The 21369-nt window shown below is 35.4% G+C and overlaps 1 pseudogene; it reads left to right on the forward strand.

Annotated features, from left to right (window-relative positions):
• Window positions 1–844: 844 nt before the first annotated feature.
• The window catches only part of LOC143404249 (tripartite motif-containing protein 60-like), a 51004-nt pseudogene continuing 30479 nt past the window's right edge, over window positions 845–21369 (forward strand).

The raw sequence follows: 21369 nt of genomic DNA on the forward strand, positions 1-21369 counted from the left end.
TTTATTTTAAGACAGGCTCTCACTAAGTTCCTTAGGGCATCACTAAGTTGCTGAGGCTGTTCTCAAACTTTTGATGCTCCTGACCCAGCCTACTGGGTTGCTGGAATTACAAGCATGTACCACCACACCGGATGCATTTTTTATCTTTGTATATTGCATTTGGATAGTTTTTATATCTTTCTATTTCTTTCCCCATCATCTCCATATCTTCCTTTGCATCTTTGAGCATATTTATAATACTTAAATAGCTGTTTTATGGTCCTTTTCTACTCATTCCATCATCTGTTTTATTTCTAGTTATGTTTCTAATTGATTAATTTTCCTCCTTGTCATGATTATAATTTCTTTGTACACCTAACTTCCTGAGATAATTGAATACCAGACCAAGTGAATTTTACTGATTCATTACTAGATTTTGTTGCTTTTCTTTTAAAGAGTGCTAGATTTGTTCTGGTGTGCAGTTAATAAGTTGAATATCAGTTTTATTCTTTCGAGGCTTGCGTTTAAACTTTGTTACTGTAGTCTTTACTTTGGAACTAATTTAATCCCACTACTAATGCATGACCCTTCTTTCAAAGATCACAATTCTGTGCTGATTTTGGATGCAATATCTGAAAACTATTGTTTCATAAATGCTGTGTGGTTTTCTATTTGTTTTTAGTGGTAGGACAATGCCCCTGTCAGGGGTTTTATTATGTTTTTGCTGCTATTACCAAATACCAGAATTTGGGTGACTTATAAAAGCAGTTGCTGATATTTCACATTTTTGGAGACTGGAAAATCCATAATCAAGATGCCATCAGATTTAGTGTTAAAAAAGGTTCTCTCCTTTGTTTTATAGAAGATGCCTTTTCACTGTGTGGTCTCTAATGAAAGGGACAAGACAGTTCCTTTGGGCTCCTTTTGTAAGGGCCTTAATCCCATTCATGAAGGGTCCCTCCTCATGACCTATTCACCTACCAAAGGCCCATTTCCTACTACTGTCACATTGGTGATTCGATTCAATGTATGACTTGGGGGTTGGAGGGACATGAACATTTAGACCATAAAAGCAGGTAATAGTTTATGTGTACAATCAGAAGTTCTAATTTGATTATTGATAGAAGAAAAGCTTTGTTTTTCTTTAGTTTTATAACTTGTTATTAGTAATATATTATAAAATTTTGGAATTGTTGTCCAGTTTGAGAAAACCTTTGTTGAATTTCTTCTCAGCTTAAACACATAATTATAGTGCTAGACTTGGTGGGACACATTCATACTGTAATATGACTTCTGTACCTTCATCTTTGTGTCATGATTCTGAATGAGTTAGTTCACAGGGTGATGGGAGTATTGCTAGAAGCCAGTCTTGAACTCACTTGTCTGGTTATACTTTACCTGACACAAGACTCTGTAAACCACATAAGCCTATTCCACTAAATCCAAACCAAGGATACTTCAATTCAACCTTTTTGTTGCTGGACCTCAAGATGCATGTGACTACTTCTAGAAACTTAAATGAGACAAGATAATAGAGAAAACATAATGAAAGAGACACTGGTTTTAACTTTTCAGAATTAGTGTATCCTATTTTTACAAATCGTACAAAAAGTATGAGATCACTGCTAGGGTTTCTCTCAGAAACTTGGAAGGGTCTTGTTCCAAGAATATTAATCACTTGTGCCTCATTCATTTGCCACTAATTCTGCCTCCGGTTTTTACCATCAGTGTTTTAAAAGCATGGTTAGAATCTATCTTATATATAGATTTAGGGTTTTGGAATTGGGATATTAATTTTTAAGAATTTTTTTAGATGTTGATGGACCTTTATTTTACTCATTTATTTATATGAGGTGCTGAGAATTGAACCCAGTGTCTCACATATGCTAGGCAAGTGGTCTACCACTGAGCTACAACCCCAGGCCCACCCAGAATATTCATTTTTTTTAAGCAACAAAGCAGGAATCAGAAAACATGGTCTTGGTGTGATTCTTAGTTTAGATATAGCATGCTGACAGAGATAAAATTAATTCTCAGTTACATACCAGCCCTGTGGAAAAAAATGAGGTTTAGAGTGAAACCAACCTAGATGCCCTTCAACAGATGAATGGGTAAAGAATCTGTGATACATATACATAATGCAATATTACTCAGCATTAAAAAAGAACAGAGTTATGGCATTTTCAGGTAAATGGATGGAGTTGGAGAACATCATGCTAAGTGAAGTAAGCCAATTCCAGAAAATCAAAGGCCAAATGTTTTCTCTGATAAGCGGATGCTGATCCATGATGGGGACAGGGGTGTGGGGAGAATGGAACTTTGGGCAAAGGGGAGGGAAGGAAGGGGAGGGTGCATGGGACAGGAAAGATTGTGGAATGAGGTGGACATCATTACGTAGGTACATGTATGACTGCTCATATGGTATGACTCTACATTGTGTACAACCAGAGAAGTAAAAAGTTGTGCTCCATTTGTGTACAATGAATTGAAATGCATTTTGCTGTTATGTATAACTAATTAGAACAAATAAAAATAATTTTTAAAATAAAACCAATAAAAAAATAAGGTTTAGTAAGGGTTTGGGTTAAGGCAAAAAATTCCTTTTGCAGTTTAGAGGTGTTGATGATTTCCAAACAGAAAGAAGTTAAGCAAAAACTTCTATTAAAAAGTAAAAAACATTTGTTTCATTTTACTTTTATACTATTAAGTGGCATAGCTTTTGTTTGTAGTCTCCTCTCCCCACTACCCAACACTGTCACTTAGAAATAATGAAGATGTAGAAGAGGATCCAAGACAGGCCAAAGGGAGGCAGCATTCTGCATCGCTCTGTGACCAGGGTCTTAACTAGTGGGAATACTGCTTCACTGAGAGTGATAGAGGACCCCTCCACAGCTGCTCCAGCACAGGACCCAGGCCTTGGCGTTAGAGCAGGACTCCCGACTCCCGACTACTTGCTCATGCAGGTCTCACAGGTGCCTTAGCGGGACCACTGGCATCAGTACCCACGCAAAATTCCCAGACGCCACTCCCACGAAGGGCACTCAGCCGCCACAGGAACTCTGTCGCCACTCCTGTGTGGACCCCCATCTACCAACGTGGGGCTCCCCCAGTTGCCTCCATCTTGGGACTTCATGGCTACTGCCATAGGCTCTTACTCGCCATAGCCTGCCTGCACCTGGGGACATCACAGGCTCCGAAGAACCCACAGCAGCAACACTGCATGCCACAGAACGACACCCCATCGATGAAAGCAGCCACCTCCATCTTGGGTCACCTCTATCACCATCTATAGTTGGGGCAACTACCAGTGTGGAACACCGGATAGCCAGGTACCCATAGTTTCTAATTCCCCCCAATCCCCAGCAGCCGCCCAATCCCCAGTGACTGCCCAATACCAAACAGCCCTCCGTGTCAGGTGCACAGTCACCAGAGTACCACACACAAGACCCCAGAGAGAAAGGTTCCTGATTAGGAAGAAGAAAGGGAGAGGGTGAGGGAGATACACTCTAGAGACTAATTTAGAGGGCAAGAACTGTGAGGTCTACAAGTGTGATAAGGAGATAAGACCTGGTACCCATGTCACAGGAGCAGGCCCCAAAAAAGAGATCCTTGAGGTGCAGTCTCCCACTGGGACCAGAAAGTGCGATATCCCACTTCCAGGTGCTCGGAACCCAAGACCAACCCTCACACCCTGGTAACCCCCACCATCCTAGGGCGGAGATACCAACTAAGAACAGACAACCCCACCTATAGGATGAGAAGGGAAACAGGAAAGATACTGATTTCCAACCCAAACAACCCTTGTTTCTTCCTTCCAATTTTTTTTCTTTCTTCTCCCTCTTTATTCTCCTACCCTCACATCTCCAGGATGTGAAACCAAGTACTTTGTATGAATCAGGATACTGAGGACGGAGATGACTGAATTGTATATTACAGTTGTATTATATATTCTTTTTTTCCTCCTTTTTTGTTTTTCCTCTCAAATTTTTACTATTTTAACATTTTTTATTTTTATTAATATATATGTGTGTTTATCTTATGTACTCTACTGTCTTCCCTCTTATTTGTCTACCCCAAATTACTACCTCTCTATTCTCCTGCTACTAACCTTCTTCTTTAGATTTCTCTTTCAAACTTCCTAAGATATAACTCTATAACCTCATCTCCTACATCCTCAGCATATCTTCCTACACCTCACTCCCAGTTCTTTGTCTACCATCAGGAACTGTAAATCTTTTTACAAACCTACTGATTATATGGTAGATAATAATTGAATTCACCGTTTCTGTACATGGTGATCAAACTGTAAATGTCTTGATAAAAACTATTTGTTTTAGGAGGCATTTTGTTTCTATTGGGATCTATTAACATTGTTCTTCCCCTCAAAGGTGGGGTATTGGAACTCTACAGGGGCGCCATAAGCCTATAAGGTAAAAATTATAATGCTTCAGATCCACAGAGCTAGGAAGAAAGACATATGAGCAACATGAAAAGGTTTTGTGAATTAAAGGATGATATAAGAGAGCAAATACAGGAAGCAAAAGATTACTTCAATAGGGAGATAGAGGTTCTAAACAAAAACCAAACAGAAATCCTTGAAATGAAAGAAACAACAAACCAAATTAAAAGCTCAACTGAAAGCATCACCAACAGGTTAGACCACTTGGAAGACAGGACCTCAGAAAATGAAGACAAAATATATAATCTTGAAAAGAATGTAGACTACACAGTGAAAATGATAAGAAACCATGAGAACATTCAAGAAATATGGGATAGCATAAAAAGACCAAATTTAAGAGTCATTGGAATAGAGGGAGGAATAGAGTTCCAAACTAAAAGAATGAACAATCTATTCAATGAAATAATATCAGAAATTTTTCCAAATATAAAGAACAAATTGGAAAACCAAATTCAAGAGACTTACAGGACACCAAATGTACAAAATCACAACAGATTCACACCAAGGCATATTATAATGAAAACGCCTAACATACAGATTAAGGAGAGACTATTATAAGCCAAGAGAGAAAGGAATCACATTATATACAGGGGGAACCAATTAGGTTATGTGCAGATTTTCCAACCCAGGCTCTGAAAGCTAGAAGATCCTGGAACAATGTATATCAAGCTCTGAAAGAAAATGGATGACAACCAAGAAATTTGTATCCAGTAAATTAAGCTTTAGATTTGATGATGAAATAAAAACCTTCCATGATAAACAAAAGTTAAAAGAATTTACAGCTCAAAAACCTGCACTATAGAACATCCTTGGCAAAATATTCTATGAAGAAGAAATAAAAAACAACAATGAAAATCAGCAGAGGGAGATATTACATTAAAGGATAAGCTAATCAAAGGAAAAACCAAGTCAAGTTAAATAACAAAAATTTTAAAAAATGGCTGGAACTACAAATCATGTCTCAATAATAATCCTGAATGTTAATGGCCTAAACTCACCAATCAAAAAACATAGGCTAGCTGATTGGATCAAATGCAACAACCACAACAACAAAAACAAAAGACCCAACAATGTGCTGTCTCCAAGAGACTCATTTGATATGAAAAGACATTCACAGACTGAAGGCAAAAGGTTGGGAAAAATTATACCACTCACATGGACTGCAGAAGCAAGCAGGGGTTTCCATCCTCATAACAAATAGAGTAGACTTTAAGCTAATAAAAAGGGACAAAGAAGAACATGTCATACTGCTCAAGGGAACAATACAGCAATAAGACATAACAATTACAAATATACATGCCCCAAACAATGGAGCATCTATGTTTATCCAGCAAACTCTTCTCAAGTTCAAGAGTCAAATTGACCACAACACAATAATTCTAGGTGATTTTACCACACCTCTTTCACCACTGCTTAGCTCTTCCAAACAAAAACTGAACAAAGAAACTATAAAACTCAAAATGCAATCAATAACTTATACTTAACTGACAAATACAGAATATTTCATTCTTCAACAAGTGATACACTTTCTTCTCAACAGCACATGGATCCTTCTCTAAAATAGACCTTATATTATGTCACAAAGTAACTCTTAATAAATGCCAAAAAGTAGAGATACTGCCCTGAATTCTAACAGATCACAATGAAATGAATTTAGAAATCAATGATAATATAAAAAATAAAAACTACTCCAACACCTGGAGCCTAAATAATATGGTACTGAATTAACAATGGGTTGCAGAAGACATCAAGGAGGAGATTAAAAAATTCTTAGAGGTAAATGAGAACACTGATACAACATATCAAAATCTCTGGAACACTATGAAGGCAGTACTAAGAGGAAAGAAAGTACATTGCATGGAGTTCATTCCTTAAAATAAGAAAAAGTCAACAAATAAATAGCATAACACCACATCTCAAAACCCTAGTAAAAGAAGAACAAATCAGCATCAAAAGAAGTAGAAGACAGGAAATAATTAAAATCAGAGCTAAAATCAATGAAATTGAAACAAAAGAAACAATTGAAAACATTGAAAAAACAAAAAGTTGGTTCTTCACAAAAATAAATAAAATTGACAGACCCTTAGTCATGCTAACAAAGAGAAGGAGAGAGAAAACTCAAATAACTAACATGTGATGAAAAAGGAAATATCAAAACAGACACTACAGAAATACAGAAGATAATTAGAAATTATTTTGAAAAGTTGTACTCTAATAAAATAGAGAATATCAAAGGCATTGAGAAGCTTTTAGAGGCATACAAATAGCCCAAATTGAATCAGGATGATATACATAATTTAAATGGATCCATTTCAAGCAAGGAAATAGAAGATGCCAATCAGAAGCCTACCAACCAAGAAAAGCTCAGGACCAGATGGAAACACAGTTGAGTTCTATGAGACCTTTAAAGAAGGACTAATACCAATACTTTACAAATTATTTTGTGAAATAGAAAAAGAGGGAGCACTTCTAAACTCATACTATGAGGCCGATATCACCCTGATTCCAAAACCAGGCAAAACAAGACACATCAAAGAAAGAAAACTTCAGACCAATATCTCTAATGAACATAGAGGCAAAAATTCTCAATAATATTCTGACAAATATAATACAAAAACATATAAAAACGATAGTGCACCATGATCAAGTGGGGTTTATCCCAGGGATGCAAGGTGGGTTCAACATACAGAAATCAATAAATGTAATTCATCACATCAATAGACTTGAAGATAAGAATCATATGATTGCCTCAATTGATGTAGAAAAAAACATTCAACAAAATACAGCACCCATATATGTTCAAAACACTAGAAAAACTAGAGATAACAGGAACATATCTCAAATCATAAAATTTATCTATGCTAAGCCCCAGGCCAACATCATTCTAAATGGAGAAAAATTGAATGCATTCCCTCTAAAAACTGGATCAAGACAAGGATGCCCTCTTTCACCACTTCTATTTAACATAGTTCTTGAAACACTGGCCAGAGCAATTAGACAGAAAAAAGAAATTAAAGGAATACACACAGGAAAAGAAGAACTCAAATTGGCACTATTTGCTGATATGATTCTATACACAGAAGACCCAAAAAATTCCACCAGAAAACTTCTAGAACTAATAAATGAATTCAGCAGAGAAGCAGGATACAAAATGAACACCCATGAATCAAAGCATTTCTGTACATCAGTGACACATCCTCTTAAAGGGAAATGCAAGGTGGCTTCAACAAATCCTAAAATCCCATTTACAAGAGCCTCAAAAGAAATAAAATACTTTGGAATCAACCTAATGAAAGAGCTGAAAGACTTCTACAATAAAAACTACAAATTGCTAAAGAAAGAAAACCTTAGAAGATGGAAAGATCTCCCTTGTTCTTGGATAGGCAAGATTCATATTGTCAAAATGTCCATACTACCAAAAGCACTATACGGATTTAATGCAATTCCAATCAAAATCCCAATGATATTACTCATAGAAATAGTAAAAGAAGTAATTAAATTCATCTGGAAAAATAAGAGACCCAAAATAGCTAAAGCAATCCTCAACAACAAGAGTGAAGAAGGTGGCATTATTATACCAGACCTCAAACTATACTACAGAGCAATAGTAATAAAAACTACATGGTATTGGCACTAAAATAGACTGGTAGACCAATGGTACCGAACAGAGAACACAGAGACTAACCTGCACAGTTACAGTTTTCTTATAATAGACAAAGGCACCAAAAACATATATTGGTGGAAAGATAGCCTCTTCAACCAATGGTTCTGGGAAAACTGGATTTCTATATGTAACAAAATGAAATTAAACCCATGTCTATCACAATGTACAAAACTTGACTCAATGTGGATCAAAGATTTAGGAATTAAACCAGAGACACTGCACCTATTAGAAGAAAAAGTAAGCTCAAATCTTCATGGTGTCATATTAGGCCTCAACTTCCTTAATAAGACTCCTATAGCACAAGAATTAGAATCAAGAATCAATAAATGACAACAGAAACAATCAGTGAGGTGAATAGAGAGCCTACATTTTTAGAACAAATTTTTACCATTTGCACATCAAATACAGCACTAATCTCTAGGGTACATAAAGAACTCATAAAGCTAACCACCAAAACAACAACAACAACAAAATAGCCCAATCAATAAATGGAACTGAACAGACACCTCTCAGAAAATATTACACAACCAATCAACAAATATATGAAAAAATGTTCAATATCTTTAGCAATTAGAGAAATGCAAATCAAAAATACTTTGAGATTTCATCTTACTTCAGTCAGAATGGCAGCTATTAAGAATATAAACAACAATAAGTGTTGGCAAGTATGTGGGGAAAAAGGCACACTCATACATTGCTGGTGGAACTTCACATTGATGCAGTCAATATGGAAAGCAGTATGGAGATTCCTTGGAAAACTGGGAATGGAACCACCGTTTGACCCAGCTATCCCACTCCTTGGTCTATACCCAAAGGACTTAAAAACAGCATACTACAGGGACACAGCCACATCAATGTTTATAGCAGCATAATTCACAACAGCTAAACTGTGGAAACAACCTAGATGCCCTTCAGTAGATGAATGAATAAAGAAAATGTGGTATATATACACAACGGAATATTACTAAGCAACCAAAGAGAATAAAATCATGGCATTTGCAGGTAAATGGATGAATTTGGAGAACATAATGCTAAATGAAGTTGGCTAATCCCCCAAACTCAAATGCTAAATATTTTCTCTGATAAAAGGAGGCTAATTCATATTGGTGTTGGAGGGGGAGCATGGGAGGATTAGATGAACCCTAGATAAGGCAAAGTGGTGGGAGGGGAAGGGAGGAGGCATGGGGGTAAAAAAGATGGTGGAACAAGATGGCCATCATTACCCTAAGTACATCTATGAAGACACAAATGGTGAATATGCTTTGTATACAACCAGAGATATGAAACATTGTGCTCTATATGTGTAATATGAATTATAATGCATTCTGCTGTCATATATAACAAATTAGAATAAAAATAAATTTAAAAAACACACATAAAATGTACATATTATACATAGATAAGACATGCATATTTGCCTATGTATACATGTTTAAGTATCTATACATAAATATAAGTATAACCTACATATATACTTTAGATATTTATAAATTACAAATATATTTGGTAAAATGCAAAATATATTCTGGATACTAAATGACAGTTTAAAAATAAAAATGGCTAAATGAAAAAAGAAACAAGAAAGAAATAATGAAGGTGTAAACTTGGTAGTCACAATCTAATTTTTTGCAATGTTGCTGCCTAAAAAGCAATTAGTCTTTTTTAGATTTCATTACAAGTATTTTATTTTTAGCAGCTTGATATCAAGTGTCTATTAATATTTTTCTCTTATAGAGAATGCTTAGAATCTCTTTTTACCAGGAAGCATTTTATTCTTCTTAAGATAACCTTATCAACACTATGACAGTCTCTGAAGTCTCATATGTAGTGGAGCTTACTCCCTAATAAAGGGCAAAAGGAATTCTTTTGTACACTTGTAAGCAACACTCAGACTACAGTAATTAACTGATGTTAGAATTTTATTCCTATTTTGAATTGTTGATTGAGAAAACATATTTATTGACAGGCTTTTGCTTCTGGATTTCAAATTATCAGTGTTGATTGGCTGACTCCTGCAAGTATAAAAGTGAAGGATGCAAAGTAGATAGTAATACCTGCCAGACGATAAGAGGTAAATAAGTGAAAAGATAAAATGCTGAGATGGATTTCAGACGAGGAAGAAATTTCTGTGACTTCAAGAGTCAAGGACTCTAGAACTTAAAATGGGCTTTGTTTGAATAGATTTAAAGAATAGTCCATGGGGCCAGCAAAGAAGAAGAAGAAGTAAAACAAACAAATAGAATGTGAATTTTGTTTAACTAAAAAATATCTATCAAAAGTTTATTCTTTTCTGAATATTTTTCTAATGAAAGGATACCAAGATAAATGAAGAATAGTTTTACCTTCAAAGAATTTAATAAAAAAAAATCATATAATAATCTGGGAAATTAGGAATGCCATTGATACCACTACTATACAAGAATGGATTTTTATGAATAGAATTTGTATCATAATCTTTATTTTTAGAACTTTATTTTATTATTTTTTAAAAATGTGGTACTGAGGATTAACTCCAGTGCCCCACACATGCTGGGCAAGCACTCTACCATGGAGCCACAACCCCAGCCCTATATCAGAATCTTTTATTTAAAGGTTGCCTGAGCAACAGACTGAGGTTAAAAAGAACTAAGTTTAATACTTAGCTCTGCTTTTCTTAGCTATATACCGTTGAACCCTGTTGAGTCTTAATTTCATCTGTGTTTGTTTTCCACTGTATTTCACAGATAATAAGCAGAAACTCCACCAGCAAGCCCACTCCTATCAGGTTAGAAAGCATTTTACCATCACCAATATTAGCAAATCAATGGAGCCTGGACTGCCTTCCCCACAAAAGGCCCTCTACCTGTTGCTCCACAGATGCGTTTAAAACCATGTTAACCCAGTCCAGACCATTGGGCTCAGTTCTTCCTGTCTATACAGGCAATGCTGTCCTGCCTCACCAAATAAATTTTTTTTCCCGTTGACTCTGACTTGTCTCACAATTATGGCTATACTTCCCATTCTGTTAGAGGTAGTTTATTGACTACCAGAAAAGATCAGGTCCTAACATTTCAGTTACTTTCACCCTGTTATCCACAAGATGACTAATTGTCTCCTTCTGCCCAAGTCTCAGGATTCCTGGGATTTGGAAATTTCAGTGCTCATACTAGGATAATCTCAGGCAAAGTAAAATGGGCTGGTCACCCTCAGTCCCAACCTCTCCTCTTACACTTCTAGCCCTTGGTGCTGAAGTCTTAATAAACTTTCAGCTTTGCTTAATCCGAGTTTGACAGTCTTTTCAACATTTCAAGGGTCAAGTGATATAATACACATGAGAAATGAGATCCTGAAATATATGAATGAGTACTGAGTGAGGATTCTAAGCCAGTTTGAAATTAAAAGCAATATCAGGTTGGAAATTAAAACACCCTGATGATTAATAAAATTTAGGGAACAGGAAAGGAATTCAGAGGGCTGGAGTGAAAGGTTTATATGATTTCCCTGGCAGAGTTGAAAAGAAGGTTTTTACCAGAGTAATTGGGCATGTCCACATATACGTGTGTATTTGTGTATAAGGGTAAGAGGAGACTTAGTTAAATGCTATGGAAAGTTAGTAAAATTAAAGTTGTAACAATATAACAACCAAGAGACAGCATAATAACTAGGAAAATTAATAGAATATTCTCAATTTCATTTTTAATCATATATTTAATGTCTAGATTACGAGAGCTATAAACTAATCATCCCATCCTAGTTTTAATGGACTGAATGGTAACTGGAGTCAGGAGGGGTATGGCTGGAGTAGATGCCGTGTGCCTTGGAATGGCTCAGCTTCCCTGTAGCCTTTCCCCATTCTCTGTTTCTTGTCTGCCATGAGGTGAGCAACTTTACTCCATCTTTTCCTTCCACCATGAGGTTTTGCAATATTTTGGGCCCAGAGCAATAAAGTCCACTGACCATGAGCTGAATCTCTGAAACCATGAGCCAAAATAAACTTTTCCTCCTCTAAGTTATTCTTGTCAGGTATTTTGGTCAATGACAAAAAGCTGACTCACATGATCCCCAAACCAAATTATCCCAATACCTTTCATAACTAACTAATGAGACTGAGTTCTACTTTGAATTATTTTTTTAATTTAGATGGATTGTTCTGTATGATTTCTAATTTGATTTTGGGAAAGATTTCCCTGGTAATTTCATGGGGCTGTAGTTGCCAGACTTCTTAGAATAGCTTAACTATTTCTCAGGTTTTTCTTTTTTCTTTTTTTTTTTTTTTTTTTTTTACTTCTCTAAGTATGGCAGAAATTTTTAGCAAACAATGCTGAAATTTTTGTAAGCTATAGTGTATTATTGATAATTTTCAAATTGCAGAAAACCTGTTCTATTCACTAGAATATTTTAGTTTAATCATTTACTCCACACGAATTTATTTTGTACCTACTATATTCCAGGAATTGTACTAGGTACTGGGAACATAAATATATACAGAAGCTCTTTCTTCAAAGAGCTCACAAATTAGGTGAAGCAGATTTATAAAAAAAATTTATAAGATGATATGACAAATAACTATATGTAGTAGATGTTCATTAAACACTTGAATGATGATAGAACTGAGAATCACATGATTATTTGAGGAAATTGGGAAAGGAGAAAGGATTCACATTTGATCATTAGCTCCATGAGAAACGGGCATTATTTCTCTTCTTCATTCCAGAATCACAAATTGTCAGTGCTCTGTAAAACTTTATTGAATGAATGAGCGAGTGAAACTTCCTACAACATTGTTGAAATATGTTTTCATATATTAGTCAGTTGAAATATCTACATTTTTAACACAGAGACTTCTTGTTGTACCAGTTTGTTTTAAAATCATATATTTGCAAGAAAAAAACAACTCTAAAATCAGAGCAGCTAGCATTGTCTGCAAAAATAAAGATTAATTCACTTGAGTTCACTTGGTGGAAAAAAATTACAGATTTTGCCACACAGTATAATATATTATCTTATCCATTAGTTATGCAGTTAAACCTTCATCAAGGTATAACAAGCCCTGGAAGTGATTTCAATTGAATGACAAAAGAAATGGAATAAAATTTATTTAAAACTGGTTCACACCAGCTCTCCTACATGTACTATTAACTGCTAAGATCAAGTCACAAAACATTATTTTGAGGAGAAAGGGTTTAGTGAACCCTAGAAATTGGGTTTGATTTATGCCAGAAAATCTGCCTTTTCACTGCTTGAGATTTCTATGGAAGAAAGCCACAGTCTTTTACCAAATGGTTTCTAAGGAAACCCCTTATAGGACAGCATCTGAAAACAATTTGGTTGTTAATGAGAAATGGTTCTCACGGTGGGAAAGTGTTGACTGAAAGAAAAGGCTTCTAGATTTGGCAGTCATTCTGTGTAAAGTGTTTACTGTTCTCCAGTTACGTTTATGAAATTTTTACATAGAGTAAACATTTTTAGATCACATTTCATAGTCATTCTTACATGTAAATGTATGTAGTTTTAAATAAGCTTGGGCAATAGAAAAGTTTTTGTGCTAAAAATGTAGATACTTGAACTTGCAAATATATTCAAACAAATTGCCTTCCAGAATCTGTCCACTCCATTGAGTTTTTCAATCTGTTTTGGAATTCCAACATTCTAGAATTCATACGTTAGTACTGAATTATGAGTGAGTTGTTTTTCATAACACATACCTAAAAATCCTAAAACATAGTGTAGTATTTTATGTTTTTTAAAAAATCTGTTTTTAAACTGTATTCTGAAATGTCTTATAAAGTATTTTACTGCTTTTAAGTTCTTCTCCAAAAGAAAGTAATTAATTGCAATGTTATAACTATTATCCCTTCGTAATAATTTCAAGATTCAATTTCAATACCTAATGAAGCACTAATTTTTGTGGCTAAAAAATAAATGCTAGATGGACACTAATTCCTGTATTCCAAAACAACCACATCTATATATTTCTTGATAACTTCTAAGTACTATAACCAAAGAGAATTTATTCAATAATTTCAAATAGATTTAACTCTCTTGCATGATTCAGATACATGAGTGAATATATGACAGATATCAAAAAAGTGACTTCTGAAAATTCAGAGAAAAATATTTGGAAATATTTCTTGCTCCGGGAGCATTACAAGTGTTCAAATCTGTGTAAAAATATCATCAGTTGCTCGGTCACTTGCAATCCGATTGGTGCACTGCTTTGCCCATAACTGCCATCGGTCCATCTGTCCTTGAATATGCTTTCTGCTTTAGACTTCTGTACCAGGCAGAGTTGCCAAGAGTCTTCTTGTTGTCCTCAGTTGTTTTCCTCATTTGACCCCCACCTCCTTTCTCTTTCTTCTCTGGTCTTTGAACTTCCTCCACTTGGGACAGCTGCTTTCATTTGCAGCTCTGCTTTGGGCAGGGAAAAATTTCTGCCAATGAAAACAGGAAAAATAAGAAAACAAGAAGGGTCGCAAGTGCTCTGCATGTGTCACAGCTCTCTGGCTGTCTGTGCTGGGGCCTCTTTGCCCGCTGGTTAGCGGACAGAGAAGGGATCTCTTGTTACAGACTGACCCTAAGGTGTGAGAGATTAGCTGAGAGACTTTTTTCTCCTTCATCTTTGGATCAACAAATTCAGAATTGTTTGTGTTGAAAGAACTGGGAAGGTGATGTTTTACGTTTCCTCACCCACTTCATGCTTGAAGGTCTGCGTTTGGTTTGGTCAGATCTATGCTATTGACAGGCTACAATAATAATTGATACCATGTTTTTGATTTTTTGAGAGGGAGAGAATATGACCTTTGTTCTATTTTCTCCTTCTTACAACCCACAGGAACTCAGAGGACAGAAATTTCTCCATTTAAATTTTTTTCAGAGTGATATATGATAGATAGGTATGAACATGAGAGAATTTAGCAAATATTAATTCATGAAGAGAATGAAGTAAACATCTTTCTAAACCAAAATAACAGCAAGCAAATGCTTTAGAGTTGCTGCTGTTAGGCCAATTTGCTTGTTTTTTTGAGGTTTAATGGTATTTGTGATATTTAATGATGTGTGTGTGTGTGTGTGTGTGTGTGTGTGAGTGATTTAAAAGGAGAAGAGATGTAATTTTGTCTTTGTGGATAAAACATCAGGAGGGTTGATTGACAGTGGTATTTGAATAAGAAACCCACAATAGAAATATAGCTTTTGCCTCAACACATTGAACTTGTTTTTACTTTTTGTTTCTTCATTTTTTTCCCCCACAGTATCCACCATAGCACCACAGGATGGCTCTCCAGATAAGGCAACAATCTAATAGGAAATTGTAGATCTGCCTGTCAGATTGGAAAGGAATACTTGTTTTTACTTATGTAACCCATTCCGCATCTCACACTGATAACATTTGTAGCTGAGTGAAAAAAAAAATGCAAAGGTGACATATTTCCTCCCTTTGACCTTGTTTGCCATTCATTCATTGTTATTATCAAAGCTGAACAAGTAAATGGCAGGAACCACACAACAGGTGTAAACAAATATATGTGACAAAAAGGAGTAACTGTGTTTTCTGAGTCAAGATCTATGTAAAGGAGAACATCATGTTTCCTCATCTTGGAAAAACTTCTAAGAGTTATAGTTCAAGATAAATTCAATTCAAAATATTCTAATTAAGTGACTGCTATTTGTTAGATTCTTCACTAGTTATTATCTGTGAATACAAAGATAAATGAGAGATCTTGCTTATGCAAGAGCTCACAGACTAGCCTTGGGACAGCTCCTCAGAATTGGGAGGGTTTTAGATAATCTTCCTATGTTTGTGATAGTGCTATCCTTCTTCACTTGATAAATCTCTAATGACTGGTCTATCTGGTGGGAAAGTAACAAGTCCTGATAATGAGTAAGACAAGAGAACCTGCTTCCAGAAGCAGAGAAGTCTAGTGGAGAAAAGGGACATATGAAAGAGAAAACTGTAATACATTTTTATAGAAGTGAGTAAAAAATATCATTCTGGAACTCTTAATTTCTGAAATTGATGGAGTTTGCCAGCTAATTGAGAACACATGTATTTATCAGGTACTAAATTTTTGTGGTAGGTTGGAAGCATACAAAAGATGTTAGCTATCTTTATCATTGACACCTTTACCTTTCCTGTTTCAGTATTCTCATGTCAGGTATTGAGTACAAATCTAACCCTTAAATATTTGCTGTCTTTAAATGTCTCATTATCAAAAGTCAACTTGTTTTCTTCGTAAAATGAGACTTCTTATATGTTAGCATACCATTATCACTTGTGTTCCCCCATAGTTCCTAAGTATTATATGTGGTAATAAGCACTAAGATGAATGTAGAAATGCCTATTAGCTGAAAGTAGAGGGTTTTTTATTCTGCTCCCACCTTTCCATTGGAAAATAAGTACTGAAGTGAATCTCTCTTTTTTTCTTTTGAATCTTACAATGGAAACTTCTTTAAACAAGGTATGGTTTAGTGAGTTCTGCTCTGGATGCCTGGCTAAAACCATCATGAATATTCCATTAACTATTTCATTAGGGACTCTCAACCCGAGCTCTATTGTCATTTGGAGATGGGCAATTGTAGTGGGAGGGCTATCCTGTGTATTATAGGTTATTCTTGTTCTCTACCCAATCTGTGACAGCATCTCCACAGTTGTGACAACCAAATATGACCCCAGATATTTCCACAGATCCCATGGGAGTAAAGTTGTCTCCAGGTCAGAACCACTGCTTTTGATCTGGCCATTGGTTTTAGGTAGATAGGACCATGCCTGTGATTGAGGTATAGTCTTTCTTCTGGTAGATGTAGGTCTTCAGTATGCTATGATCTTTCATTTATTCAGTGCCTAGTTTGTTTCATGGTATAAGCAGAACCATGATGAGTAAGGTGCTCCTTGCCCTGAAGTAACCTATAGTCTAAAAATTTGTAAGTCATTGTGATTTACAACTAGAAAATTCTTTGAGACAGTGCCTTGAGAATCCTAGGTTAATTGTAATGAATATCCAAAATTGGGTATTATTAGATGTACCAAAATACCTCTAAGCAGTGCAGATACCCTATCATTTTCTTCTAACTGCTCATTGAAGACTTGGTTCTTTTTTTCAGGGGAAGGGGTGAATATTGAGGATTGAACACAGAGAGACTTAACTACTGAGCCACATCCCCAGCTGGTTTTTAAATTTTTATTTATTTTTACTCAGGTTCTCACTAAGTTGTTTAGAGCCTTACTTAGTTGCTGATGCTGACCTTGAACTTGTGAACCTCCTGTCTCAACCTAGGGAGTCTCTGAGATTAAAGATGTGTACCACCATGCCTGGCTTCAAGTGTTGATTCTTATGCAAAGAAGGAGTTGAAATTTGTTGCTCTGTTTTACTACTGGAATATTTACTTATTCATTTTTATTTTAAAGCCCTTTTTTTCCCACCAAATCTTTTATAAACCAACAAGTGTGTTACGGATTTAGGGGATAATAACAACACCTGTTCTGATACATAAAGTTCTTATTGTTTGGACAGCTGTCCACACTTTGAGCATTTGTACAAACACATTCAGTTTTAACAATAATTTTGTGATGAACAGATCTTGTAATTGTGTAACAAAAGCTAATTCTTCAACTTAGTACTTAGTAAGCCATATGACTAAATCAAATTTAATAGAAAAATTGGAGAGGTAATATTTTTGAAATAACTTAGTACTATCAACTATTTAAAAACATTTTTAAAAAGTAACAATCTCAAATTCCATTAGTAAGCATGATTATTTATTTAAAATCAAATGTAGAGCATCATACTAAGTAGCATTTAATATCACATTTGAACTGAAAATGTATTGGGGCAGCTTAGCTAAGCATTAATAAAATTATTAATTTCCAAAAGTGTAGCATTTTCCTGGTGTTTATCTAGTCCTTTGTATATGCCAAAGCAATTCAGTGAAGCCATACTAAGTGTCTGAGTTTTTTGTTTTCTGTGTTACTGGTAAAGAACCTTCTAAGATACAGCTAGTTATTTTTATTTTTAAAGTTTCCTTTCCCACTGAAGTCTTTTCTATGAGGATTTTAATTTTTAAACTTTAGTATTATTTTATACACATGCATGCACACACACACACACACATATTATTTTATTTTTAGCAACTATTACTGAGTGCCTACCAAATGCCAGGAGTTTGCATACATAATTCATTTAAATACATAATACATTTAGTGTAAGAACTTTATCAAGAGTCACATAGTTGAGTCAGGCATGGTGGTACATGCCTGTAATCCCAGTGACTGGGGAGGCTGAGACAGGAGAATCAGAGTTCAAGGCCACCCTCAGCAATTTAGCAAGGCCCTAAGCAACTTAGTGAGACCCTGTCTCAAAATAAAAAATAAAAAGGGCTGAGAAGGCTGGGATGGGGATCAATGGTCAAGTGCCCCTGGGTTCAATCCCTGACATTAAAAAAAAAAAAAAAAAAGAGTCAACGCATTTGAGTTCCAGAACCTGAGTCTGAATCCAGGCTCTCAGCATTTTTGTTCTCAATCATTATAGCACACAACTCCCTTGGGCAAAACACTCAGCATGGTATGAACCCCTAAAGAAATGTGTATTGTTATCTATGTGTATGCTGCTCTAAGAGGACAATTTAGATATCTTTTGCATTCCGGAAACAGTAGGAGAGTTTCTATTGTGAGAAATGGATTCTCATAAACTATTATAATCAATTATGGTGATAAGGGTAAATGGACATCCAAACTTACTTAAGAGATTTCCTATCATCTCAATATATTCTCTACCTTTAAACTAGATAGGCAGATATGTGTATTTATAATGTAACATTGTTTAAATGGTAATCATATCACAATTCTGAAATAACCTTACTTTAAATGGATCAAGATAGTTGGCTTTGTTTTGTTATTATAACTTATGTAAGCCATATGGCTTAATCAAATTTAATAGAAAAATTGGAGAGGAAATATTTTTGAAATATCATTTTTATAATGAAAACCATCTTAATGTATTTCCTTGTTCATTTTATATTGTGATGATCACTGATTGCTCCCTTATAAAATATCATTTAACATATCATAATGCTGGGCTTATTTTTGAAATTATTTTATGTGGCATAGTTGCATGTGAACATGAGAAAAAGCATGAAAGAAAGAAATAAACTAATCATATTCTGTGAAAATCTCATCCATAAGGATTCAGACTTAAAAACTGGATAGTAAGTAAGTATTCATTTAATTGACACACTTAGGGGAGAATAGGGAACTAATGATAACAGTACTATTGTCATTTCTTTTTTACAGATGAGGAGCAATTGAAGCAAGGAGTAGTTCAATAGCTCTCTCAAGGTTGTATAGTCAAAAAGTGCCAGAGATGGGTCTTGGACTCCTCTCCAGCCCTCTTAACCACTGTCCTGTACTGCCTCTTAGGCTCTTGGGCACACATTTGCTTAAGTGTTGTCTGTGACTGCTTTACTGCATACAATGCCAGACCGAGTACTTTGACAGAGACCCTCTGGTAGTTAACACCTAGAATATTTACTATTTGGCACCTTTTAGAAAAAGCTTTGCAATACCTTCTTGAGAGTAAGGAGGCTATTGTCAAACTCTGAAAGAATTGCTTATTGAACTTGGGTCTATTATCATAACCAGAGGGAGGACTGTCAAAAATAACTAGTGCTCAGGCAAAAGAGCCTACATCCTGTGTAGAATCGCAATCTTACAGGGTCAGTGCAAGAGATGAGGAGACAGGATTACACTGGAATCTATGGGTCATTGCTCATGCAGTGGATACTCAGTCTGATTGGTGGATACACTCAAGGCTAGAATTTGTGCTGATTCATCAGATTCCATATCTGGGAAAAATGACACTTTCTTTTATGTCAAAGGTATAGAGGTCATTTACACAGATTTCATCCCTGTTAATGTAATTCAGGAATGGAGAATAGGCTTAGTGAGGAAATGAGGCACTGACGAGAAGGTATTTTCTATTTTCCCAGGACTTGTGTTAGAGAGCAAAGAGTCACTTATTGGTGAGAAAGGACTTCTGCCATTAGACCTGTACTTCAGTGAGGTTAAAAGTGAGAAAGCAGTATCTCTCAAGTTCGTATAAGACTGGGGAGTCTTTTTGCAATTTATAGGTTACACAAGACCTCAAAGGGCTGTAGTTCCTGAAAATGGATCCTTCTCTTCTTTGTATTTGTGGCTAACAACACAATATTTGAGTCTCTCCACAGACTTGTTTGGCTAATACTATAACCCAAATTAATTGCTCCTTTTTTCTGTATTCTTATTTCATCTTGTCATAATAGTCAGCATACCTACTCTATATTTCAATTATGTGTGTACATGTACTCTTTACCCAGACTGGGTAATTCCTGAGAGCAAAATTTCAGCTGGTTTACATATTTAAATATTCACCAAATACTTACAAAGAAAAGGTCTAACTGTAATGCCTATTGACTTAAAGTGAATATAAATTAAATGAGGTTTGTTATATCCTGATAAAACTATAGAGATATAGACACAAGTCCCACTCTTATAACCACTATTCTATCCTATTATAGATTATATTAGATTACTAACTATATTTGGCATCTCCTGTAGATTAATTTGTTTTGCCCAAATCTCTAGTTGTCCATAGCTGATTAAAGTTCCAAAAGGAAATCTAGCCACTTAGGATATTTGGTTGCAAGAAAAAGGTGAATGCCTATGTATCTTTATAGAAGAGAATAACTAGAGCAGCTTGTAGAATCAAAGGATCACTGGGCAAGCATGCATCAGGGAGGTTAGGAACCAGGACAGTTCTGAGGACTTCAGCATGGAGATCTCATGCATCCTTTGACCTAGGGTACTCCCAAGCATTCCAATCAAGATTCAAATTCCTAAGAATCTATTTAAGCCAAGTTGATTAAGAATTCCAACTCTAGGATTGGAAAACAGTTTTGTTTTTTAAATTGGAAATTGAAATCATGAGGATTTGGGAAAAGAGATGGTGGACAAATTAAAACATGTTTTACGGGCAATCTGAGGACAAATTAAACCACCAAAATTTTCTCTTGAGAATGTGAATTCAGAGATGACAAACAAACAAGGTAATTGACTTTTTGCTTAAATGTCCCATAATGTAATGTAATGTAAGGCCGGGGTCACAGTGAGAAGCAGAGGAAACAGCTGACAGAGAGAAGCAAAGATGAGATGTAAGAGTGGCCATGCAACCCTTGAGAGATGAACAAAGTGACTTCATTTCTTGTGATTAACAGTCTTGCATGACCTAACAATGGGATCACATCCTGAGAAATGCAATAT

Source organism: Callospermophilus lateralis, chromosome 7 (genome assembly GCF_048772815.1).
Source record: "Callospermophilus lateralis isolate mCalLat2 chromosome 7, mCalLat2.hap1, whole genome shotgun sequence".
In the NCBI taxonomy this organism is placed as follows: Eukaryota; Metazoa; Chordata; class Mammalia; order Rodentia; family Sciuridae; genus Callospermophilus; species Callospermophilus lateralis.